The following is a 27607-nucleotide window of genomic DNA, read 5'->3' on the forward strand; positions in this document are numbered from 1 at the left end:
TGGACAATGAGATAAAGGAGTCTGGATTTGCCTAAGAAATATAATTAAACCTTGGGATTTCCAGGCTTTTCCAACTATATAAAAACTGAAAATAATCTTTCTAATTATTAGAAATTCCACTTAAATAGTCATTTCTCTGGATGATGATAAGATAGGGGTTACTATGTACAAGGTACTGTTTCCATCTCTTTATATATATAATCTCACTTGATCCTAGCAAGAATTATGTGGTGAAGGTATTTCTACCTTTCTCCTCATTTACAAATGGGGAAAACTCACTTGGAGAATGTGAGGCTGCTCACACTTATAAGTGGTGGGGCTAGGATTTGAACTCTGCAAATCTCACACCAGAGCCTGCATCTCAACCACTATACAAGGCCATGTCTCCAGAGACAGGCATGAGTCACTTTTCTTCATTATACTGGAAAATTGTGAAACCTACTTGGAATTTCATAAAGACATCTCTACATATGGTTAGGAGCCACTTGTTTAAATGAACATGTTATCATGTCTTTTTTTTTTTTTTTCCCTACCCAGTGAAGAATAGTGGAGGTAAGTCAGTCACTTTGGCTTTAAAAATAAGCTAACCCAGTGGTTTACCTGGCATACCACCACCATTCCTGTCCTCAGCATACATGAGGGCAGCAAAGTGTGCTTGTCACTTCTAATCTTATAATTACCGAACAGGGCAGTAAATGCTCAGGCTACAGAACAATGTCAGTCTCAAGAGCAGCAACTCACCAAATGGGAGAAAATATTTTCAAATCAAATATCTGATAGGGGACTAATATCCAAAATATATAAGGAACTCCTACAACTCAGTAGCAAACCCCCCAAACAATCCAATTAAAAAATGAGCAGAGGGGGGTGCCTGAGGGGCTCAGTCAGTTAAGTGTCTGACTCTTGATTTTGGCTTAGGTCATGATCTCAGGGTTGTGGGATCGAGCCCTGCACCGCGCTGGGTGCTTAGCCTGCTTAGGATACTCCCTCTCCCTCTGCCCTTCCCATTCCCACTCATGTCCTCTCTCTCTCAAAAAGAAAAAAAAATGGGCAGAGGATCTGAATAGACATTTTTTCCAAGGAAAACATGCAGACGGCCAACAGACATGTGAAAAGATGCTGAACATCACTCATCATCGTGAGATAAAATCAAAACCACAGTGATATATCACCTCACACTTATTAGAATGGTTGTTACAAAAAGACAAAAAATAAAAAGTGTTGGTGAGGATATGGGAAAAAGGGGAACTGTTGGTGGGGATGTAGATTGGTGCAACCACCGTGGAAAATAGTATGGAGGCTTCTTCTTAGTTCTGCCAACAGGGGCACTTAGGGGAGATTGGCAAGTGGGAGGAGGGTGAAACGGGCTCCCCTCCTGCTTTCCAGTTCTGATCACTGTTGCCATCGCAGCAGGAGAAAGCAGGCTCCACCTGCCCACTTCCTGACTGCTGCCAGCACCAGCCATGCTCACGCTGTGCCTGTCCAGAGACGCCAATAGCAGCTAGACTCAGCTGGGCTGTCCTCTCTCACACCCTGCACCAGGCCCCTGGGAGCATTTGAGCATCTGCAGGGCACACTTCCATCTGCACCAGTGATCTGAATACCCACTGGGTTATGCCTCCATCCAGAGATCCACACTGTGGATATAAGCACCTCCAGACAGAAGCCCACCTCCAAATCTGGTGGTCATCCTCGATGCCCTACTCAGAGGTCAAGGCACCAGCAGTGCGAGGCTTTCCTCTTAAGATCTCCTCCCAGAGCCTGGTATGCTGTCTTCAGAGGCTGGGGTATCAGCTGTGCAGAGACACTTCCCTCCCCAGAGGTTTGGGTGAGCCCTCCTCCAACCCCTTGGGCCTGGTAACAATACCTCTTCTCGTTTTCCTACCAGCCCTGCATGGTAGTTCCTGCTGTGCAGGATCCCTGGCTTACTTTGGCATCCTTATGTTATGCCCACTTTACAGTTTTTGTGCATTGCAATACCTAATGTGCTTTTTCTTTTCCTGACTAGAACCTAACTGATATTGCGTTTAGGGTACCAGAAGGAGGGAGTCCCAAGAAACAGACCCTCAAAATGGGAATTTGCAGTTGATTTGTCCCTGTCTTTGGCCTTGAAAGCAATGCTGAGCCCCTTGCCAATGAAACACTGGGTATTGGCAATTCATGCATGCGCAGTGGCATCATGATTAATTGATATTATCTACGGTTGCTTGCAGCAAAGTGGCCAATGAAGACAAGGTTTTGAGAAACCAGATGGCTGCTTCTGACTATACTGGAGAATTTACAGGAAGAAAATGACAAGGTCAGGTCTTTAAACTTTCAGCTCTGTTTCTTGGTAGAATAGCACACAGTTTGTAGGGTGTATATTTGCTCCAGAATCTGAAGGTACTTCTACTTGTAGGAGGTACAAATTGCAACTCTTATCTTCCACTTTGGAGATGATATCCTGACATGCTCTTGAGTGCTGAACCCCCTAAAAATGAGAGGAGGTATGGTGGTAGACATCTTAGAATAAGCACAAAGTGAGAGGCTATTTCTGTCCTATGTGAATGCAGCTGAGTGGCATTTGCAAGAGGCTCTCAATAAGCAGATGAATAAGATGACACACTCTGTGGATGTTGGCCAGCTTTTCCCCTCAATCACAAGGTGCTTAGTCAATGGGCCCATGTTTAAAGTGGCCATGTTGGCAGCGATGGAAGCCCCACATCTTTTCACAACATGGATTTTTCCTCACCAACGTTAATCTGGCTGTTGCCACTGCTGAGGGCTTAACCTGCTGTTAGCAGAAGTGTGTACTGAGCCCCTGATATGATGTCCTTCCTGAAGGCCATCTGCAGGCATGGTGATTATGTTGGATTCCTTCAACTCTATTAAGGAGAGAGAAGCAATTTATACTATTGGAATAAGCCCTTATTCTAGACGAGGGCTTGTCTTTCGCCTGTAATACTTCTGCAACATCTTCATCCATGGACTTATGGAATATGTTATTCTCTGTCATGGTGTCCCTCACAACTTTGCTTCTGGCCAAAGAACTCATTTATAACAAAAGAAATACAGCAGTGGGCTTATGCCTATGGAATTCACTGGTCTTATCATGTGCCTCATCACCCAGAAGCATCTGGCTTCATAGAACATCAGAATGGCCCTCAGACAAGGCACTTACAATACAAGTTGAGAAACAACACCTGAGATGTGGGGACACCATTCTGCAGTGTGTGGTAATTGATACATGGTGCTGTTTCTCCCATAACCAGTGTATAAGGGTCTAGAAACCAAGAGATGAAGAAATACTTGGCTCCTATCCCTAGCAAACCCACAGGAGAAATGTTCCTTCCCATGTCAGCAACTTTGGGTTTAGAGGTCTAAGTTAACAACAGATGCATGCTTCTACTGGGGACACAATGATTCCACTGAATTGAAAGTCGAGACTTTCACCTGGACATTTTGGGCTTTCATGCCACTGAACTAATAGGCCACTGGCTGGGACAATTAATACTGCTTACCAAGCAGAAAATGTTGCTGCTACACTCCAGGGACAGGAAGGACTATGTCTAGAGCCTAGAGGATTCTTTGGGGGCAGCTCTTAGTCCAATCGCTGATGGAAAATGCTAGTAACCTAAGAACAATAGGACTATACAAGATTCAGTCCCTTAGAAATAAAAGTGAAAGAAACAAAGTAGAGAATGCTGACCAACTGAGGGGCTAACTGGCTGTGGAGAAATTGCCTGTAGAGTGAGAAATGGAAGAGGGAAGTTCTAGAAACCAACAATGGTTGTGTGTCTCATACAGAAATGAAACTGTAGCAGCTGTGCATTGTCCCCTTTGCTTGTTGTTGCATCGTTTTATGTAAGTCTTGCTGTCAATGGTTGGCTTTATAATTTCACCTCTGGGTTATGGAAGTGCATGTGGTATTGTGACTGAAGTAGAAAAGGAATTCGCCGAATCTGAGATGGGTAGAGGACAGTTGGGACCCTGTGTTTCACCTTTTTGGGGAGAGAGTGAGAGTGTCTTCATTTGTAAGAAAGACTGATACATCTTACAGGGCATAAGCAAGTTGTTATTGTATGAGCTCTCAAGTGAGGGTAGAAGGTTGTGTATGGATATTGCTGGCCAAAGGACTCCTGTCTGTTAGCCTGAAACCATTCTTTTATATTTTGCTCTGTGACTTTGGGGCTGAAACCCTGCAAACTGCATTTCCAAATCTCCCTGGCCAGTTTCCTACTAATTATTTTAATGATAAGTCCTAGAGGAGAGTTGGAAGGTGGAAGAAGAGGAGGAAGGGAACTCCTGTAGACTCCTACCTACACATGTGTGGATATCAGCAGGGTGGGACTTTCCTTGAGAGGTCCCATAGTTTGATAACATCACCTCTTCCATTTTATTCCCCCAAACTGCTTCTGCAGTTATCAATTTCTGGGTTATTCTAGCATCTCCATTTTGTTCTTTCAGCCTTCCAACACCTGTGTAACCAATTTCTTGTATTACTCAATCCTCTCTGTTGGGCTGTGTGGTAATTGATATACAGTGTATGATTTCTGCTTTCCTAACTGGACTTCACTCTTACCACTCTCTACCCTACTATAACAGACACGGTAATCTCTTTATCTATCCATCCATCCATCCATCCATCCATCCATCCATCCATCCATCCTTCCACCTCCTATCTAACATATCCTAATTAATTAGCAAGGATTGCAAGCAAGATGATTTTCATGAAGAATTCTTGAGTGAGGTCAGAGAGCTTTCAGCAGAATTCTTTTTATTTTTTTAAAGATTTTATTTATTTATTTGTGTAAGAGAGAATGAGAGAGAGCACATGAGAAGGGAGAGGGTCAGAGGGAGAAGCAGACTCCCTGCTGAGCAGGGAGCCCGATGTGGGACTCGATCCAGGGACTCCGGGATCATGACCTGAGCCGAAGGCAGTCGCTTAACCAACTGAGCCACCCAGGCGCCCTTTCAGCAGAATTCTAAAATGACAAAGCTTGCCTTTGCCTCTTCTCTCCTTCTTCTTTGGTCCTGTCCCTTCATCCTGGACCTCCAGAATCCCAATGTCCCCTCCCTTCGAGATCTGTGCTTTCTTCTTTTAAACATTAACATATGAAAGCTTATGGAGAATGGTGCAAGGAATCATTGGTACTTTAAAAAACACCCTTGAAGCTGCCAAAGTTTTTTATACTCAAAGGAGCCCAGCAAAGTGTGATGGTAACATGACCTGGCAGGTTACTCTGGAAGGGTTACACTAGTCCATCCTGATCAAGAGATTGAGTGGGTCCCATGGTAGTTTTCTGAAATTTTGGAGCCTCTGGAGTGGATGATATGCAAAAATCAAACAAAATAAATGACTTTTCAGGAAGATAAATCAGATGCAAAATACTTCAGCACTCTTGAACTTGGTATTCTCTTCTTGGTAATGTCAAGGAGAGAGAATGGCCAAAGACTGGCAGCCTGAGTGCGTGTAGAAACCAAGGGCTCTCTCTTTGTGTTATTTACTTTAAAGTAGGTCAGTTAGGATGGTTCTGCTGTAAGTAGCAGACAAGCCAACTTACAATTACTTAAGTAATGTAGCACTCCATCCCTAGATATATATGCAAGAGAAATGAAAAAAATATGACTGCATGAAAGCTTCTACATGAACATTCATTGCAGTACTATCCATAATAGTCAAAAGGTAGAAATGACCAACATGTTCATCAAATGAGGAATGGTGGTATATCCAGACGCTGGAATAGTATTCATCTATAGGAGGGAATGAAGTCCTTATATGTGTTGCCATATGGATGAAGCCCGAAAACATTATGCTAAGTGAAAGAAACCAGGCACAAAAGAGCAATTTATTGTATGATTCCATTCATTTGAAATGTTCACAATAGGTAATTCCATAAAGACAAAATAATGGTTGCGTAGGGCTGTGGGGAATGGGAGGACTGGGGAGGTCAGAACTAAAAGGTATATGGGGTTTCCTTTGCAGATGGTGAAAATGTCCTACCAATGATTTATGGCAATGGTTGTGCAACTCTGTGAATATATTAAAAACCATTAATGGTGCACTTTCAGTTGGTGGATTCTATGGTATGTGAATTATATTTTAATTTATTATTACCAAAATAATTACTTAAATAATAAGGGAATTTATTTCTTTTATAACAGGATGTCCGGAATTAGGTCGGTTTAGCAGTTGACTAATTCAGTGGTCTAACCACGTCGTCAGAGCCCTAGGTTCTCTTCATCTTCCTGCTCTGCCATTTTTAGTTAGCTGCCCTCATGGTTTTACGACAGTGACAGCAGCTTCAGACGCCCCGGGGTCCGAAAAGGGAGGGTTCTTTTCTTATGTCTCTTTATATCTGGAAGAAAAGCCTTTGCCAGTGGTATCCAAGCTAACCATCCATCATACCCCAAGGACTAGAACTGCTCTCCTACCAAACAGTAATCCAGTCCCAGGAAGGGGAGAGGTGTCACCCTGACTCGGTTAGTGCCATCAGGTTTAATCCTGAGTCCTAAGGAGGAGAGGTGGTTGCTGGAATTTAACCAGGGCTCTGTCAGCATGGACGAGGGTGACGATGGCTGCAGGGAGGCAGTGCCAGCATCTGCCAAAGAGGATGTAGAAACCAACATTTTCTTGCAGGAAGAACGGAACCAGAGTTAGCTATGAATTTATTTCTGTCTGTCTGTCTGTCTATCTCTATCATCTACCTACCTACCTACCTACCTATCTATATACACACAGATTTAAAATGCCTACACTTTTGACTTCTTGTAACTAAAGGGTGTGTGTTGTTACTTTTTTTTTTTTTTTTAATCTTCCAAGATTTGCCTTTCCATCAAAGCGTCCCCTGTCAGGGAAGATTAGAAGGACTCACGCTGACGTGAGCTGGCTCAGCGGGCACCCCCGGCCTCCGAGGGGCATTGTGCTCCCGTGCCAAGTCTGCCCGGCTGCCTCAGCGGGCACAATTCTGGCTGAGCAGGAGCAAAGCCAGGAGGGAAGGGCACTTGGCTGAGGTCTCCATGGGGTGAAGTGCACACCCTCGGTCTTGGCCTCCCCCACCCCTCAACCGTTTCCAACCCTGGTCGCTGCCTTTGCTGACACGGGCAAGGGGTCCCTGTGAGCTGCCCCGTGACATGTGGTTGTGTTTAACTCTACAGAACTTTGAACCAACCTCAAGCTGCGCCAGTGGGGAGATCAAAGTCAATAAAGTGTATGTATTTTATAAACGGTGAACTTCTGTGAAGAAACCAAACTCATTTAAGCCAAAGCCAAGGGGAGTGTTATGTTTTGACTGATGCATAAAACAAAGAAAGAAGGTTGTTTCCCCCTGTGTGTTATTTGGATTTTTTTTTTTAAGACTGTTTATTAAAGTTCATACTTTAAAATAAACATAGAGAACTCTCGTGTTCTTTTTGTAAACACATCAGAGTCCTTTGAAGCCATGGATAATGAGTATGATAGCAGATGACTGTTTATCCTCTCCTGGGCTCCATGTTTAGTTAGCTGGGTCTTGAAAACTTTAAACCTCCTTCTCCTTGAGAGAGATTTTCAGAATTGACTCTGGTAGAGCGGGGGGCAGGGTGGGGGGAAGACCTCAGGAGTTAGTTAGCATCTATATTCAAACTTCTCTGCAAACACGGTCCTCCCCCAGCCCCCGCCCCCCGGAGGGGGGGCACCCAGCCTGGGCCACCGGCTCCTCTTTCCCTGTGTTAGCATCGAACCGAAACCCACTGGAGTCCCCCTACCTGCCCGACTGGGTCCCTTCTCGGCCTCTCCACACAGCCGCATGCTGGTACACATTGGAACCTTGTCTCGGGCAGGAGAGGACCCACAGTTTGTGACACTTGCGGATTTCTGGGGTGTGACTAGTCCCACCCATGTCACCCATGGAGCACTGGGCACGGAGAGATGGGCACAGTGCTCAGGCAGCCGGCCTCCATTGGGCACCACAGCCTCCACCTCTGTCCTCCTTTGCCCACATTTCCCTCCTGCGCCTGGGAGTCAGCAGACTTCATGTCAGTAACTGTTTCTAAGGGGCAGTTTCCCCCACTGTGGGGAAACGTTCTCTTCTTGTCCAAATGGCCCTCTCCTTGTAGTGCAGAGATACTGACTTCCATTTTCCTTGCTCCCCCAGCCTGCAGAGATCTGCTGGGCTATTCTGGTCACTTCCTTTGGATAGTTCCTTGAATTGTTTTGATGCCATTGTATGATTCACCGAGTCCAGCTTCCTTTCCCTTCTGAGGCAGCTGGGAAAATCAGGCTCCCTTCATATTTTCCTCTGATAATAGCTGTATCCTGCAGTCATTCATGCCCTGCTGGGCAGCGGGTGGTGTGAGCTGTGGGCCCAGCGCCCAGGTCTCCCAGGCATCAGTGATGTTCCTTGATGGGTGGGAAGCCCTTCTGGCAGGTGTCTAGGGTGAGGCAGGTTTGACGAGAGCTTGGTCCAAACACATAAACACAGATCTAGACATCATGGTTTAAAGACTGGAAGCTTGAGTTATGCCTTGCGAGGAGACTGGACCCTCTCCAATGATCCATGGGGTTAGCAGGGGCATTCCGGGGGCCAGGCAGGGCCGGGAGACAGCTCTGGCCTGGCTGTCCTTGCCTCTCGGAGTCTGACTCCTTCCTCATCAGCTTGCTGGGGTTAAGAAAATCATCTTAGAAATCAAAGATGGCAGGGCTTTCTTAGGACCATTTGGATCCAGGTACCCACCGTGGCTTCTCAGCCGAGGTGGGAACTGAGATGAGAGGTGGCAAGAAAGCTGACCATGGGCTTCCTCCCACCAGGCCATGCTGTGTTCTGTAAGCACCTGCTCGGGGTTCCGAGGGGAAAGGGAGAAGGGGTGATCCTTTGGAAGGGCTTATGCCCACGTAGTTGGAAGTAGGGGGAGAAAATAGAGCCCCACGAACAGTTAGAGTGACAGCTTTGTCCTGTCCCCTCCTGGCCACCTCCGGTCGATAACTGCTGTGGACACTGATCATAACAGCAGGAAGAGAGCTCAGCTATTGCCCAGTGAGTACGTGCAAACCGCCCTGCACCTGTTATCCCATTTAACTAGTGCATTAGCCCAGGGACATACGTATTTTGTTATTATTCCCATTTTATAGCCAGGAGACTGAGGCTTACAAGGAAAGTTACGAATTTGTCCAAGGTCGCAACAGAGCTGAAGCCTGAGCCTGGATTTAAGTGTCTTCAAAGGTTTTCTTCCTGTCACTATCCAACCATGCTTCTCTGAACCCCAGTGTGTGTTTGTGTGTGTGTGTGTGTGTGTGTGTGTATGTGCTAGGATTCCTGTTCTGGTCATGTCCTCCTAGAACATACTAGTAACAAGACCATGTCTTAGCTTTGGTACCACGCTCAGCCAAGCCTGGGATGAGAGGAGGAACAGAACGTCTCCCACTTTTGCCCCAGAGACCCAGCGGCCTGCAGGTTTCCCAGAAGAAGCAGCGCTAAGTGCCCAGTAGGCTCTAGAACTGCCCTGTGTCTGTCCCCATCTCTCCCAGTTTCCGCCCCTCCTCTGGAGTCCTTGTTTCCAGCTGGCTGACTCAAACCTGCATTCCTCTGTCCCATCTAATCTTTTCGGGAGCTGACCCAGCCAGACGGCCAGCCTGGCTTTTCCTTTCACTTTGGCCCTGGGACTCTGAGCCTGGGCCCTGTGCCTCCGCTCATGCTCTGCAGTCTACACGCGAGGCCTGCTCCGCTCCTGGACCTGGCTCGTTGCCCGCCAGGCCACGCACTGCCGGGAGGAAGGCAGAAGGAGGCCCAGCCACTTTGCTGCTTGCTCCTTGAGCGGAGACATGGACCCTGGCTCCGTTCTTCCCTGTCCTCCGTGCCTGACTGTCTCACTGATCCAACTGGAGTGTGATTGCTCCTCCTCATGGTGGCAGCACACATCCAGCCATGGCAAATCAGCTCTGCTAATTGGTCAGTTAATTAATGAACATGGGTGGCCATTCCCAGTGTGGAAGATGAGACAGGGACCGGGTCTGTATGTGGCCTAGTTAACCAGGGGTGACGTGGGGAAAATGACTTACCTCTCTTTTCCCATTTCCGTATCTGCACAATGGAGAGATAATAATAGAATTTACCTCATGCAGTTGTTTCAAGGATTAAGTGAGCTAACATATGCAAAGTGCTTAGAACAATGTTTGGCACAGGGTCATCCCTAAGTCTTAGGTAATTCATATTATTGGACATACATTACTTCACTTCCTCTGGGGGGTCCTAATTTGCGGTCATTGAGCAATGGATGGCCAGATCACCGAACCAAAATAAACTAATTTTCTCCGTTAGTTCAAACCACATTAGTAACCAATCAAATTCATAGCATGGCACTTGGCTTAATTAGCTCTGGCTGGCTCTTAATTCCAGTTGACCCAGAATTACTGGACAGTGTCCAGGGGTCTGAATTAGTTAAGTGTACCTCCAAAGGTAAGAAGGAACTTTTAGCAAAGAGATCATCTGGTCTTTTAAATTCTTAAAATTCCCCATGTAGTTTTGGACAAATCACACAGTCCTCCTGCCCACCCAACATTATCGTATCCAGATGGTCTCATGAGTGCTCAGCATTTTCAACGAGCTATAATGGGAATATATCTTAAAAATCAGAAAGAATAGCCCCTGCTTGCAAGTCTAGTATGTAGACCACAAAATAACAGTAAATTCCAAAGCAAGTAGTCAATAGCATAGACTGAAAAATGAGCAATATGTGATGAGTAACTTCTTAACCAACTCAATATAACAAATCCAGTGGAGCTTTGATGCTCCAAGCTGGTGACCTGTTTGAGACCACTGTTTGGTTTGCAGTATCTCTGGTCTCCACTGGGTTGGCTCAGGACCTACGTGGAGCAAGGCAGATTCTCAGAACCCTGGCAGGAACCCTGGCCCTCCTGCCATAGAGGCTTTGAGCCCAGGAAAGAGGCTGCTGGTGTCTCCCAGCATGGGCAGCCACGCTGCTCTGGTTTACTTAAGCTTACCACTCTAGTACTGCTGGTGAGCTGTCCAGAGAGCCAAGTAAATAAATAGCCCGCCCACTGGGAGGACAAGAAGTTCTCGTCCTTCCACAGTGGAGAGGAAGAGTGACACGTTCATAGCCGTCAGTACCTTCTCTCAGCCTGGGAAAAATCAAGGAGACCTTTGTTGTAACGTAATTGTTAAGCTGATTGTACACTCACACCAAGACAGTGTGTACTGTAGCTGACCTTGAAGATTCTGAGGGCCATCTGTCTCGTAAGACACACGGTCTCAGACAATAGTCCCTTTTGCTACAGGGTCGGATCAGGGTGCTCATTCCCACTGAATGTGGCTTCTTACTGGGCGCTGGGTTTTGAGATGTGATAGCAAATGTGTGTGCACCTGAGCACGTGTGTGTGTGTGTGTGCACGTGGGCACGTATGTGTGTGTGCTGGGCACCCATCATGGTTGCTCAGGAACCTGAGGCCAGGATTGGGGTTCTCAGACTTACGGCTGTGCCCCCACTTGCTTGTTTTTACCAACACATGAAAATGACCATGAGGACCCGAGAGAAGTTACGGTCACAGCGTTTTCAGAGTAGTAACGTGTTAGACATGTTGAACGTTGACCAATGGAAAGTACAGGATGGTATTTGGAAGTGGGGGATGGGGGTCAAAGCCCACCCGACCGTTGGGAACTCAGATGTAAGAAACCATGTGCCTCGCAGAGACTTTTCCCTGAGAAACACTGACATGGAAAGTGTGGTCCATAGGAGTGCACTCATCCCCTCCTCCCCACGGCGAGGGGGTTGGGACCCATCCGCTCCCAGCACACCAGCAGCAGCCCAGTGAATCTCTTTTTGTGACCATTTTCTCCATGTGCTCTGCTCCCATTTACATACTCAGCGTTCTCATTTTCCTCCCCTTTTCCTTCCACTGAGACCTTCTCCCGAGGAAGAGAGTGATGAACTCATTTCCCCTATGATGCCAATTACTGATCAAGCCTGAAGTGTTATTCTCTCCAAGATAATGGTCTCTTAAGAGGGAGGAAGATAATAGTCTTTAAGTGTAGAATTCAGTGTGGAATTTCAGGCATCAGTGACCGAGGAGGGAAGGTGGGGTTGCAATACACACACGTGTGCCCACATGACCACGCACACAATCGCCTATGATAGGCTCATCCGCACGGCTCGCTGGAAAGGGCAGAGCTGGCTCTCCTCACTGTAGGGGAAAAGACGGAAGACACTGTCCAGACCCCGTCTGTCGTTCCTTCCTCCCCGATCCTTACTGAGTGCCTCGCGCTCACAGGCACGGTCCTGGACCCTTCCTTTTCTCGCTTGCTAAACTGCAGACTCGTCGAGGCTTGTGTCTGACACGCGGCAGCTCGTCAGCGCGTGGACTGAAGGAAGGAGGGTGAGTGCCTTCTGGAAGCACTGGCCCGAGGCCCGCTCTGATGGCCCGCACGCCCCGGGGCCCCCGTCTAGCGTGCTGTGGCCCTCAGGGCAGGTGGCATGTCCAGCAGCCTTTGCTAAACCTCGCTCTTGGTTGAGTGCCGGTGTTCGTCCCCAGCCCTGTGGCTCCGCAAGCCCACATTCTTGAGTCGGGGACAAAGCAGGGGCTGGACGCCGGTGTCGGATTGCATAGCCTTGGCCTGTAGCGCTGTTCTGTGCGCCCTGCTCCCCGGCGCTCTCCCCCTGACCACTGGGCGAGCACAAACATTCCATTTCTTCCCTCTAGCAGTCGGGCCCTGCCAGAATTCCTGTCTGAATTCCTCGTCATTAATAGTGATGTGCTCTCCGCCCGGAAGTTCCTAAGAGCTCGTTGCAGTGGATAATGATTGTTTTTGCAGGAGGGACCCCGATGGTTTTTCCGTTTCTGTTTCCATAATATGTCCCGAAACCCACACTTCATTGAAAGCAGATGGCGAACGCGTCCCTCGACGTGCAAGGGGAGACGCCGGGCCGGAATGGCTCTGATGTGTCTGCCTGCTGGGCAGCCCTGGCACCGAGAGCGGCCGGGACGCCGGAGCCCCCAGCCTGGGCTCTGGGCAGGAGTGCACGAAGCACCTCCAAAACGAGGCCAGTCTGGACCGCTGGGATGAAGGAAATCAGAAAGGGCGGGCGCATGCGCGCGGGGGGCTGGTAGGGTGGGGAGAGCTGCGCAGGGAAGAGAAAAGCCAAGGGAGGAGACAGCCAGGACTCTCGTTGACATGCTCTTGAGTCTTGCCGGGTCAGGTTGTCGGCAACTGCCTCTCTGGAGGCAATCGGTACCAAAGCCTCAGCCGCGGAGACCCAGGCCTGACCCGTATACTCCTCTGCCTCCGTGTAACGTGATGAGAAGCATATTCTCCACCCTGTCTTTCCCAGGAACATAAGCCCTATTTCTCTGTCTCCAAACGAGGCAGAGGGGTCTGGCTGCTCTTCACGCTGGTTGACAAAAATCTTCAGGACCGCAGCCCCGCCCCGAGCCCCAGCCCGGAGCACAGATGCGTGCTGGGCAGAGGTCCCTGCGGTGCCCCGACCAGCCCCTCCACCCCGAGCTGCAGCGTGCACGCGGACACGCTACGCTGCGCTCTCCCTACACTCGTGGCTCCCTATGCTCCTCGGAGGCGACCGCGCGCGGAGACGCTGGGCGCCCTGGGCGGGCCTCGCACACACCCAGCTCCTCTGGGCCCCGGGGGAGCGTGCCTGACCTCCGTCCGGACCGCACGCACCAGCACCGCTGTCGACTGCTTCGAGAACCCTCCCGGCGCTCACCACCAGGCCACAAGGCCACGTGTAGCACATGCTCCACGACGGCCCTTGTCCTGCGTGCGGACTCCTGCTGGGGCTTCAGCACCAGCCCAGGTAGAGGCTCAGAGCTGTCCACGCATGACCTGGTAAAGCAGGGCTTCCCCCAAACTTTCTTTTAAATGCGTGATTGAGGTACCTCTTGGGAAAAAAAAAATCTCATCCTCAGGGGTGAGGGAGCGTGGCGGACAACTTTGACTCAGAACAAACACAAGGGGAAGGTAGATGGTAGTGTGAGCAACGGGGGTGTGCGTTCAGCTTGCCTCCAGTCCAGCTTGCTGCGGGCTCATGGCCGAGTCCTCCCGAGAGCAGGGGCGGTGAGCCCACGGATGGAGGATTCACATAAGTGCACAGTTGGGCCCTGCGGGTGGAGTATCACACAGAGGAAGAGAAGCTGGGCCCTGCTGGTGGAGTATCACACAGAGGAGGAGAAGCCTTCCCCACGCAGGCAACGGAACAGTGAGGCTTGGGCTCCAGTGCGGGGGCAGTGCCTGGAGGAAACTGGGGGGCTGGGAAGTTGGTAGGAAGTAGGGGGGAGGGGGGAAGGCCGGAAGCAGGGAAGGAATGACCAACTGCAATCAGCAATGCAGTGACTCAGTGTACGGGGAAGCAAACAGCCGGGCAGCTGGGGTGGGGAGATTTGCAAGATTGCTCCAAAAGTGCTAGAAGGCCAGGCTAAGCACATATGGGTCCGTAAAGCCACCGGATGGTGCGAAGCGTTTCCTCCTTGAGAGTGAACATGTGCAGGGAGGGCCACGGTGGTGGAGGATTTGCACACACGTGGCATTCCTTTCTGTCAAGCACTGGTGATTTCACTTTGCAGACCAACTTGGATAGAATTCTCTGCCTGGTCTTGTTAAAATCTAGTTGGTAACCCGGTTTAATTCCACACACCCCTGATTCAGGAAATCCAACCTGAGGGCAGAAACGTCATCCATTAGGGAGTCTTAGGGTGACTGAAAATCCAGACCCCAGAGGACTCCAAGCTTCAGAGAGGAAAAGTTGGCATGCAGTTGCTCAGGAAGTCTGAGAGGAGTTGTTTGTGAGGGAGAAGGGGAAGGGGACGTGGAGGGCCCAGAAGGGTTGTGTGGCCGGAGGACCCTAATCCTACCCGTTGTTGTGATTGATAGTGAAAAATATATAGTTGACCCTTGAAAAATGTGGGGGTTGGGGACCAACTACCTATGCAGTTTAAAATCCAAATATAACCTTTGACTTCCCTAAAACTTAACTGCTACTAGCCTACTGTTGGCCTGACCAATAACATTAACAGTCAATTAATACATACTTTGTATGTTTTATGTACAATATACTGTATTCTTACAATAAAGTAAGCTACAGAAAAGAAAGTGGTAGTAAGAACCCCTGCATATATACGTAGTTCAAACCTGTGTTGTTCAGGGTCAATTATATTTGGTCTTCATTGACTTCCTGGCACAGAGCTCCTAAAACCCTTGGTATCTCCCAAGTGACAAAGGCATCTTTTGTTGTGTGCACGAGGTGACTTTTGGACCAGGAGAACCAACCATGTGATTAGAGGGTTGGAATTTTCAGTTCTACTTGACCTCCTGGGAAGGAAGAGTGGCTGGAGATTGACTTACCCACCAGTGGCCGATGGTCTTATCAATCATGCCTATGTAATGAAGCCTCTATAAAAACTCAAAAGGACAGGGTGCAGAGAGCTTCCAGCCCACATTTTCAGCCATTTGGTCAGAGCACTGATGAGAATCTAGACTTGAGACTGGAATCCTCTGAAGTGGGGGGAGGGGCATTCTTGTGGGACTGAGCCCTTGACCTGTGGGATCCCACACTGTCTCCAGGTAGATGGTATGAGAATTGAGTTGAATTGCAGGACACCCAGCCAGTGTCTGAGAATTGCCACCCCCTTACACACATTGGACCTGGGTGTAGAACACTTTACCACTCATATTCTCAACCCCCCGCGACATCTTACTTTCCCTCGAGACTTTGATGATCCCTTCCTCTTCCGAAGTTTTCCCTCCCTTCTGTCCTGCCATTCTGATTTGATTCTTCACACAGCTTGTCTTATGTGGTTCCTCTTCCTGAGGAGAACTCCGTGTCCTCCCACAGAACCACCCACAGCGCCTGGCATGGAATGCTGACATTTCTTGGGCACATGGCCCAGTAAGAAGGGATTCCTTGGGTCATTGACTGATGGGTTTATGGATTAAGGGCTGTTGAGAACACCTGCTTATGGTGTCCCCAACCCCATAAGGTGACATATCTGGGGGTAAAGGGAGGACAATTTGACTGTTGTCAGCCCTCCCCCCTTGGTGTCTGTCAAGGCTCTCTGAGGGGATGAGAAAGCACAAATCCCCATGTGTCACTTCAGCAAGCACAGGAAATGCTAGTTTTCTTGAAACTTGTAATGTGTAGCAGAAGGCCTAGGTTCAGGTCCGTGTTTCTTGTTCTCTGACCCAGAGCAGTTTTGTTTTAGGTTCTGAAAACTTGTGATTTTTCTCTCCTGAAAGAATAATAATAATAGTACCAACCATTGAGCACTTGCTATATATTAGATCTCTCTCTCCCTCTCTCACACGTAAACACACACACCTCACAATATCTAATTCCATAGCAAATGTATGAGATGGGTACTATTATTATCCTCACTCTTCTGGTAACTAGAGAACCAGAGAAGCTAAAACACTGTCTGAGTCTAAACAACTAGTAAGTGGCAGAAGCAGGAGTGAGCACCATGCCCCGCGCTGTGCCCGTAAAGCCTCAGAGAAGAGATGGGGCCGTGGTCGTGCCCCATGACTCTTCCCGCCTCTCCCTGGATTCTTAGAGCCTTCCACCGTGGTGATGGGTGGGCCTGCAGGGCCGTTAACCACGTCAGTCCTCTGGGGGAATAGCTGTACTCAAGTCTGATTCATATGTTCTGCTGTTTGCTTTGTTCCCTCTAGGAAATCCTGTTCTCACGGTTTGCCAGGCCGAGGCTTGCTGGTGTGGTGTCCAAACTGGAGCCTGGCTGATGTTTTGGCCCAGGAACTGCACGCCTCCTTGGGAAGTCACTGCTCCTTCCCTGATAAGAATACAGTGTCCAGCACAAAGCACCAGGCCAGGGGCCAGGAGACGTGGGCTGGGGTTTCATCAGGCAGGCCTCTTACCTCTCTGGGCCTCAGTTTCTCCTATTCAAACCAGCGGCCCAGATGTGGTTGGTAAAATTCCTCACAACACTAAACGTATGATGATTAAGCATAAAACTCCAGGACATTTTTATTCCTACATTTTTTTCTGTCCAAGTGCATCTGGCTAGACACAACGTAATAAAAATATCCCCTGAGATCTGAAATGTGAAGTGGGAGATGCCTACAAGGTCAGAGTTATTGGAATCTCTCTTTTCTGTGAATCTTTGTTCTTACCATCTCAGTGAGACTGAGTGAGATGCTGTATTCCAGATGATTTTGGTGGCAATTTTTATTTACCCAAATGACGTACGGTTGACCCTTGAAGAGGCAGAGGTTAGGGCGCTAACCCCCTTTGCAGTTGAAAATCCCTGCATAACTTTTTATTTCCCCCCAAAACTTAACTACTAAGCCTACTATTGATCAGAAGCCTTACCGATGAACAGTTGATTAACACATATTTTGTATGTTGTATGTATGATATACTGTGTTCTCACAATAGAGCAGGCTAGAGAATTTAAGAAAATTGTAAGGAGAAAATACATTTACAGTGCTATATGGTATATACTGGAAAAAAAATCCATGTATAAGTGGCCCTGTGTAGTTCAAACCCATGTTGTTCAAGGGGCCAACTGGACAACAGACGATCAAGAAGTTAGCGTGAGTAACATAATGTGCCCACCACCCTGCTTCAGAAATCAGGCATGGCCTGCACAGAGGAAACCCCTCTCTACCTTCCCATAGTTTGTTCCCACTCTCCTCCCTGAGGTGACTGCTGTCAAGTCCATCTCTGTCGCTGTCGTCCACGTCACACTTGACTGCATGCTAGAGAGGTGGAACATCGCATACACAGTATCACGTGGTATATTTCATTGTGTTATTTGCTCTCTTTCCATATTTTGTGATTTTTATCTGTGCAGATCCATTTCTATGCCTTATGATAGTCTATTGTAGGGATCAGCCAGAATGTCTGTCAACACATTTTCCTCTTGGAGAACTTTTAGCCTGCTTCCTTCCTACCTTCCTCCTTTTGGCTCTCTTTCCTTTCCTTCCTTCTCTTCTTCCTTCCCTCTTTCTTTCCCTCCCTCCCTCCCCCTCTTTCCTTTCCTTTCCTTTCCTCTCCTTTTCTTTCCTTTCCCTTCCCTTCCTTTTCCTTCCTTCTTTCTTTCTAGTATTTTTTTTTTAAGATTTTATTTATTTATATGACAGAGAGAGACAGCGAGAACAGGAACACAAGCAGGGGGAGTGGGAGAGGGAGAAGCAGGCTTCCCGCTGAGCAGGAAGGGCTCGATCCCAGGACCCTGGGATCATGACCCGAGCTGAAGGCAGACGCTTAACGACTGAGCCACCCAGGTGCCCCGTTCCTTCTTTCTTCTTTCTTTCTTTCTTTCTTTCTTTCTTTCTTTCTTTCTTTCTTTCTTTCTTTCTTTCTTTCTTTCTTTCTTTCTTTCTTTCTTTCTTTCTTTCTTTCTTTCTTTCTTTCTTTCTTTCTTTCTTTCTCTTTCTTTCTTTCTTTCTTTCTTTCTTTCTCTCTCTCTCTCTCTCTCTCTCTCTTTCTTTCTTTCTTTTCTTTTCTTTTCTTTCCTTTTCAGTTATTTACTCAGTGCTGTTCTGAACATTCCTGTATATGTTTCCTGAACATACATGAAAGCAGTTTTTCTAGGACGGTTGCTGCTGGCCCGATGTTATTAAGTATTTTCAAATTGCTTGTCAAGGTTGACTGATTTGCTCTCATATCAGCAGTGCCTGCCTCCAAATCTTCAATAACATTTGGTTTGATTCTGTCAGACTTCTCTTTATAAACAACAAAGTTCTTTGAATAAGTCAAACTTCCAAGTGCTTCAAAATTCGAAACCATGAAAGGGCAGAATGTGAGGAGTCTCTGTTCCTGTCCCCAGGCCCCCCAGTTTTCAGGTCAGCGGACACTGTTGTTCATGTGTTCTTCCAGACGTGTTATGTGTCCACAGGCAAAGGTGTTCCTGTGGGTGTGGCCTCTTTCTGGCCACTCCGCTCGGTCCCTCCATCATAAGCATCCTGCCCCCGTTCCCTTCACCTGACAAAATATCCTAGAGATCCTCCCATCCCTCAACAGAACTGCTGCATTTTTTGTTGTTTACATCAGTCACTGCTACTTGGCTCTTTTTTAAATTAGAAGAATAATTTTTTTTTGCAAAATGTATCATACATAATAGAATATAAAACATTTATGTACAATCAGAAGAGGATAAAATGAACCCCTGCATATTCTTCTCTCAGGCTCAGGAGAATTGTGTTGGTATCTTCAAAACCCTCCTGGCTCCTCTTTCCAGAGACAGCCCCTTCCCTTCACCCCCAGGTAATCCCTCTCCAAACTTTGGCGTTAATGATTTCTTTGCTTTTCTTTATAGATTCATATACGTTCCCCAGAGGAATCATGGCTCAATTTTGACAGCAAACACAAATTTAACTGGAATAAAAAGTATCTCTCTTCCCAGGAGAAGATATGTTCAATGGAATCTCTGGGTTTAGATTCCCCTAGTTTAGATTTCCAGAATGTGTAGAAAAAGCCCCCTCTGGAGAGGTTGGGGGGAGCAAGGCCATGGTGAGAACTGGGATATGAGGGCTCACCCCTTGAAACATCTGGTGTGGAACGAGTTCTGGGTCCCAGCAGCAATATAACTAGGCAGATAGGCTGTTCAGAATTTCCTGGGTCTAAACTCACCATAGCCTACCTCCAGCTCCCAGGTGTCTGTCGAAGCAGCACGTTTCTGGAATGGGGGGGTGGAGATGAGGAACCTCAGCTGGTCCAAGCAGTAGGTCATAGAGGAGAAGGAAGGAACATTATCAGTACATGGACAGAATAAATCAAGTAAGTTCAACTGAGCCTCAGTTGGTTTCACAAGATGGCAGTGGGGATGTTCTGATGATCCCATTGGCACATCCCTGGAGTCCCAGTACTCCCATTTGGACTGTGCTGCCTCTGTCTCTTCATTTTGGGGCCTCCCTTCAGCATCCTAAGGATGCCCTTTGCCTGTTTCCTTGTGGGATTTTTCGTATACCCCATGCTGCTTCTTTCCTGGTTTACTCTCTCATTTTAATGGAGTGCTTTCTGGAATAGTTTCCTGAGAAATGATATGTAGGAGATACATTTTTTTGAAGATTCCCATGTCGTAGGATGTCTTTATTTTACCCTCATACCCAATAGTTTTGCTGGCTATAGAATATAGGTCAGATAGCATTTTTCTTTAGATTATCTTCTTGCTTCTAGTATCTCTCTTAAAAACCTAAAGTCATGAGTACTGATCCTTTGTGTGGCCTGTTTTTTTCTCTCTGGAAACTTGTAGGCTCTTCTAATGGTTCTTGGAACTAGAAATTTCACATGACATGCTTTGGTAGGAATCTCAATGGGCTCTCACAATTTGACCACGCATGTCCTTCCATTTTGAGAATGTTCTTGAATCATTTCATTGATGATCTCCTCACCACCTTTCCCTAGTGTTTTCTAGAACTCCTGCTAACTATCAGTATTGAGCCAGCTGGGTCAGTCCTTTAATTTTATTATTTCACTCTCTATTTTTCATCTTTTTGTGATTTTGACTACTCTCTGGGATATTTTGTCAAATTTAACTTCCATCTAGCTTGGTATTATTGTTTCTGCCATTGCATTTGAATTTCCAAGATCTCTTTTGTGAGTTCTAAATGATCCTTCTTCAAAAAAACCCATTTTCATGTCATGGATGAAAATCTTCTCTATTGCTCTGAGGGTATTAACTGTGTGTGTGTGTGTGTGTGTGTGTGTGTGTGTTTGTCCATCCTGGCCTGCACAATTTGAGTTGAGGAATAAAAGTCTGATTAGAAGCTCCAATTTCCTGATGGGGACTTGTTGATTTTCACACTATCATGTGATCTAGGGGTACCATTTGTTGGGGACCCCTCGTGTCAGTATCTTAAGACCTTTCCTCTTGGGCTGGTAAGATTCTCCACAGAGAGTCTCTCGAACCCCTGGCTGCAGAGGCAGAGGCTGTAAACACAGTCGGGCCATCTGTGCTTAAGGGTGGAATGGAACAAAGGGGCTGAGATGTGTCTGCATTAAGCATTCAGGACGCATACTGTACGTGTACCTGCAACTGGGACTGACGTCCTTCAGCCCCGGGACCTTCTGTTTTACCCTCTCCAGAGAGACAAGGAAGGAGTGCACAGGGGCAGAGAGTGAACGAGGGCTTTGGAGATGAATGACTTCTGAAACAGCTCTCACCCAGCTCTTACCTTGTCACCCTCTTCACCCCAGTTCTGACTGCTAGCTTTGGAACACTTGGATTGCCCATATTTTGATTCTGCTTTCAAATGGAAATCTTTGGGAAGCTTATCTCTGTTCTTGTAGTCGCTTGTCAAACGCAGGCAATAAAAGCCAACTCATGGTACTGATGTTTTGTTTCTCTACCTCTTAACTAAAACCACACGTTTGTTTGGTCCATTTTTCTTTGTGTAGGCAACAACTTGTTTCAGGCAACATACTATGTGTTCTGGGGTTTTTACTAGATCAGCACTGCATTTCTGGTCCCGACATCTGTATCCATCAGCTTAAGCTAAATTATGTTGCAATAATAAATGACTTCCACAATCCTAGTGCCTTATGACATCAAACATTTCTTGCTCGTATACATATTGGCAGTGCTTTGGCTTTCACTCTCTATTCTTTGTTCTGCGATATAGGCTGACGAAGGAGCCTGTATCTTAGTCCTGTGATAGAGGGAACAAAGCAGTGGCAGAACCATGCAGTGACCCTTAAAACATCTGCTCAGACGAGGTGTAAATTCCATTAGACAAAGGAACCCCCATGGTGAAACCTGCCTTCTGTGGGCAATGTGTAAGGTCCTCGAACAAGGAAGGATCCCAAGGAGGGTCCCTCTAGGGGTGAATCTAGAAGGAGGAAACAGCAAATATTTGGAATAAATGCATGGAGCACTGGGTGTTATACGAAAACAATGCATCATGGATCACTACATCAAAAACTAATGATGTATTGTATGGTGACTAACATAACATGATAAAATAAAATTAAATTAAAAAAATATTTTTGGCATACATGATCCAATAATGCAATCTGCCACAGTTCCTTTATTATTATTTTTTCATCTTCTTAAAACTGGCCAATCCAAAACTGAGCTTGGTCTTTTTCATGCTTTAATGTTGTAATAAGGTGAGAAGTAGTCATCGAAAGTCTCTGCCTTTCTAGTCCCTATCCCTTCAGTGGGCACATGGCCTGGATTCTCAAAGACAACCAACACTTTTATTGACTCCATTACCACTGCACATCTGGAGCTGTTAGCATTCAGTCGTAGCATATGAAGGAGATTCCCACCGTTACTTGTCCCAGCAAGGCACCAGCACTAACTCTCAGAGTCCCACTCTGTCCTGGAGGTTCTTTTATATAGAACCCCATTCCTGCTGCTGCTGAGATCTTGGGGACACTTTAGATGTCTGGGTGCATGCTGGTTTCCAGTCTTAGGTTCCCATGAGGTCTCTCTGGATCCCATTACTCATGTATATCCTCAAAAGAGGCTCCCATGACTCGAGGTAGCTTGAGAGAGACTGCATTCTAGCAAACAGAAATAACTGAACACTGCTCTTGTCTCCGGATATTCTGCATTTGAGCACAAGGCAGGTACTGGATCCCTCCTCTTCTCTAGCTGCTGACTGAGCAAAAATTAATTTGGTTTACGTTTTTAGGAACAATAATTAGCTCATGATTCATGCCGAAGAAAATGTCCTATCTCTTCTGCTCCGTAAGGGTTTATTTTAGTTTCCTCATTGTTTATGTTGAAAGTTCCAAGATCCATCGCCCTAACTCTGCAAAAATTCCACCATCTAAACAAACAGCACCTTTCTCTGCGTCTGTAGGATACAGGCTATTTATTTTTATCTGAAAGTGACCAGCATTAATGTATGCATTTGTTCCAGATGTTGCACCCAAAAGAGCTACCTAGACAGTGGGCAGCGGTGTCATCTTCGCTCCCGAAGTGAGAAGGACAGAACCTCTTCACGCTGGAGAACAGGGGGGGCGCGGAGCTTTGTGGGTGAGTGCGGCTGTCTAAACATCTCTCCCTACAACTACTCAAACCGACCACATGAACCGGTCAGACAGATCTACTAGTGTGTCTGTATCGGGTTACTTTGCTTGTGACCGTGTTAGGGAAAGTCACAGAACCGCGGTTAGCGGAAAAGCAGTTCTTCGCCTTGCCTCCCGCGAGAGACACGGAGCCTGCGGCGGTCGCCAGGGCTGTTTGCGCATGCTCCCTTCTCCTCGCGCCTGCAGTTGCGCTGCCCTACCACGTGGCGCTCAGGTGGACCACGGGACTCACTCTGGCCAATGAGGTGAGAGCAAAGCCTCCAAGCGCCGGTGGGCGACGCCGCACGCGTCCTTTTCCTGACACGGTGATCTTAGATACGCCTGCAGCTTAGGTCCTGGAGTGACAGGAGGCTGAGCTGGTCTGCCCTGGACATCTGGTGTGAGCAAGAGATTAGCTGTTACATTAAACCACCGAGATTCTGTGGTTATGTATAAGTGTAGTTAAACCTCCATAATCTTGGCCATAATCTTGGCCAGTCACCTGGTGACTAAAAATCCAAGCTTTTTCTAACTCTGACGAAAGACAAGATTTAAATAGGACTGCATTTCTAAAAGTCAGTATTTTCTAAATGGTAAGAATCACTAAATGAAAAAGCAAAAGAGAAAAAGTAAACTGAGCGAAAGAAGCTTGCAGCTCATGGGCCAAGGGCGGGTTTCCCTCGTGTGGATAGAGCCACGCGCTTGCCCCGCCTGCGCTTACGAGTCCCCTCCCCCAGACGGCTCCAAGACCCCGCTTCTCACCTGCTTCCAGAATTTGCTCCAATGCTGTCTTCTCGGTGAGTCTTTGCTTGCTCACACTGTTTCAAATTGTAATTCTCCTCGCACAGCCTCTCTCCTTTTCTCTGCTTTATTCTTCTGATAAACGCAATAGTCCAGGTTTGTGTAGATTTGCCTCTGTGTCTATGTTGGGCCGTCTCAATCCACTAGAACGTAAGCTCCACGAGGGGGGATGTTTTCTTTGTGTGTGCATTTGTTTTGGTTACCGTTCTATTTCCAGTATTTAGAAAAGTGTTAGGCACTCAAGTATTTATTCAATGGATCGATGCAGTCTGTTAAGTGAAAAAGTACAAAGAGTATGAGTTCTCTGCTACCCTAAAAATTTCTCCCTATCACATAATACAGACTGTTGGAAATTTTATAGAACAAACAAAGGATTTATTCAACAAATAAATTGCAAGGGGTATAAAAGAAGGAAAGTAAAGGGAGAATCTGGAGATTAAAAGAGACTTAAAAGGCCTAGCAAAAAATACAAATAAATAGGTTTCTGAAAAATTAAGGCATTTATGAAGCAATTGGACATTTGAATACTGACTGGACATTTTTTAACATTAAGGAATTTTTGTTAACTGTTAGGTGTGATTATTGTATTTTGGTTATATTTTAATCGTCTTCTTTTAGACATATTATGGGTGAAATGCTATGATACCTGGGAGGGGGCAGGTGGGTGTGGTTGAAACAAGGTTGTTATTGTGTTGATACTACTTGAAGCAGGGAGATGGGGGAACATGGGGGTTCCATTATAGGATTTTGCCTACTTTTGTATATGTTCAACATTTTAAACAGCAAACTTTTACAAAAAAAATACACATGTGCGTACGCATGCGCGCACACACGCACATAGCCCTCTGTTGACTTGTATATGCATAAAATATCTCTAGAAGGATCCTCAAGAATTTATTATATTGGTTGTCTATGGGAAGTGAAACTGGGAGGCTATGCTATGAATAGAAGGGAGCTTGGGTTTTTTAAAGAAAATCTTTATGTAGTTTTTGAACTTTGAACACAGTGAATATGTTATCTATTCAAAAAATTAAGTTAGAAAGGAATCTTTTAATCCAAATTATGATACCAGGCAGCCTGAGATTGTACCCCAGCTCCATTAATATTAGCTGTGTGAACTCAGGCAAATTATCTAACACCTTTAAGCTTAAATTCCCCTTCTGTATAATGGGGATAATGGTTATCTCCCTCATGGAGATGAAGAGTGTGAAACACTTCGAATAATGCTCAAGACACGGTAAACTCCTAGTACATTTGAGTTCTGTTCATTGTTACCAGTCTTGAGCAAGGGATAGTGGGGAGCCAAGGGCAGGACGGAGCAAGATCACTGGCTTGGGCTGAAAGCTCCAAAAGAGAGACGCTTGTTTGTTTTTGATGTTCAGATGGTCTTGCCTTGATTAATATCAGCTGCGTGAGAGGAGACTATTATTTATCTTAGAGAAGATGACTTTGGTTGGTACTCTGTCTGATTTTCATGTGCCTTTATTTTAAAATTGTGGTTTGAGGCCTGCCTCAGGAATTGGAAACAGCTGGGGCTCTCTGAACCTCTGAGCGGCTCTGCTATGGGCAATTCTTACCTCTCTAGGCCACCGCGTTGTCTTCATCTGTTAAATTAGTGAGTGGGGTCAGATGACTCCAGCTCTAACAGCCCATGATCCGGTTACTTGTTACTTCCCAGAAAATATTCAGAAGTCTGTTTCCAATGGTCTCTGAATTCAATGGTCAGTGAATTCAGAGGGGACTTCTAATTCATTCATTCATTCATTCACCAAACACATGCCAGGCATGATTCTCAACACTGGAAATTCAGCAGTGAACAAAAAATAGTTAAGTGTCTGCTCTCATGGAGCTTAAACTCCAATAGTGGAAGATAAACAACAAGCAAGTGAACCAACCACCAATCAACAAATTGAAATAATTTCTGATGATTATATGTACTGTCAGGAAAATAAAATAAGGAAGTGGCATAAAGAACAGTAGGGTAGTCAGGAAAGTTCTCTTTCTAGGGGGAATAGGTGAGCCAGAACTTAAAGATAAGATCTCAGTCATGCAAAGATTTGGGATATGTGGTCTAGAAATGGGTGGTTCAAATGCAAAAAAAACAATGATTTTCTGCCATACTTCCCTGGTGTGTCTGCTTTTAAGGGAACTCCCTGTACACTCCCCAGTGTGCCTCACAGCCTACGGAAGGTTTATTAGAGGTTTATTATTTTAAAAAATAATGCATCCTAAAGTTCTTCTGGGAACTTCTCTAGGGACTCGATTTTCAAAAAAGTAAATACTGTATTTTAATGATGGATCAATTTGGTAAACACATGCCTTGCTTTATTCTGAAGACTGTCTTAACAACTAATACCAAAAATGGCGAAAGACTCTGGAGAATAGTGTTTAATTCTCAAGAAGAAAAGGAGAATCTCTGGAATTCGCTTGTACTTATCTTATCTTTCCTTATCTTTGTTGTTTCGTTTTGTTTTTTAAATGCCTGTGCCCCCAGAATCTTCAAGGAGGAAAGAATGACACATCTCTGCTCCTGATACCCTGTCTCCTTTAGGTCACTTTACTCCACTCTGGACAGTTGCTGCTTTGCTCCTTCGGGTAGAGTGTGCACAGGACCGAGCTGGGCGGCGCCAACCTGCACCGAGCCTGCGCAGCACTTGTCTTTCTGAGTAAACGCCATCTCTCTTCTGTCCCACAAGAGCGGCTTTTGTAAACCTTACGAGATCAGTGGGCACATGATTTCAGCTGATACTTAAGAAAAGACCTTGGGCGCCTGGGTGGCTCAGTTGGTTAAGCGACTGTGTTCGGTTCAGGTCATGATCCTGGAGTCCCGGGATTGAGTCCCACATCAAGCTCCTTGCTCAGCGAGGAGTCTGCTTCTCCCTCTGACCCTCCCCCCTCTCATGCTCTCTCTCTGTCATTCTTTCTCTCAAATAAATAAATAAAATCTTTAAAAAAAAAAAAAAAAAGAAAAGACCTTGTGAATGTAGATCAATTGGATTCAACCCCTGGCAGGCACTGAACAACGCAAAAATCACACCCCGGGCTCACACAGCATTGACCCCGCCCCCCAGGAATCAGAACCCAGGAACCAGGTGGTGAGATGGGTGAGCTCTCTCGGTAGTTGACAAAGGATATTATTGTCAGAGGCCAACTTATTCAACGCGTTGGGGACAGTGCTGACGCCCCATACTACTTACAGGGACCCCTATGTCGTACTTTCTCTTCAAACCAGAAGATAAAAAATGAACTTTTAGACAAAGAAGATGTTCCAATAGATGATATTAACATATTCATCTTTTTACCAACAGTCATAAAATATAATTTTTATTTTATTTTTTCAACGGAGGAAGAGCCTATGAAGACAAAAGAGCCCAGGGCTCGGGGTGTGTTCAGGGTTAGTGACTAATAATACAATAATAAAGTTACACATTTATTATTTATGATCAGCAGAGGATATGTTAGAGGCAGAAAATTTTAATGAGTTTATATTAAAATAAAAGTCATACTGTGAGAAATGATTGGCTGCCTGATGAAGCTCGCTCTTCTGGCTTCTTTACTTAAGGGAAAATTTTTTCCTGATTTTCTCCATTTCCCACCCCTACCCCACCTTTTTAGCATCACGGATGTTACTTTGGTCATCTTCTCAGCCATGTTGCCCTGAGAAGTAAGTGAGAAATTGTAGGTAAAACAGCTGGCCCATTAGCTAAGCACCTGAGAAATATCCTTCCTCTCTCCCTGTGTCCCTCATCCTTTCTTCCTTCCTCCTTCCTTCTCACTTCTCTGCCTCATTTTCTCCCTTCTACTCACTCATCTTCCCCTTCCCCCCTCTGGCTTCCTCGCTTCCCTACTA

Source organism: Mirounga angustirostris, unplaced genomic scaffold (genome assembly GCF_029215605.1).
Source record: "Mirounga angustirostris isolate CCGP_5_RB_7025 unplaced genomic scaffold, mMirAng1.0.hap1 SCAF_5, whole genome shotgun sequence".
NCBI classification, from domain to species: domain Eukaryota; kingdom Metazoa; phylum Chordata; class Mammalia; order Carnivora; family Phocidae; genus Mirounga; species Mirounga angustirostris.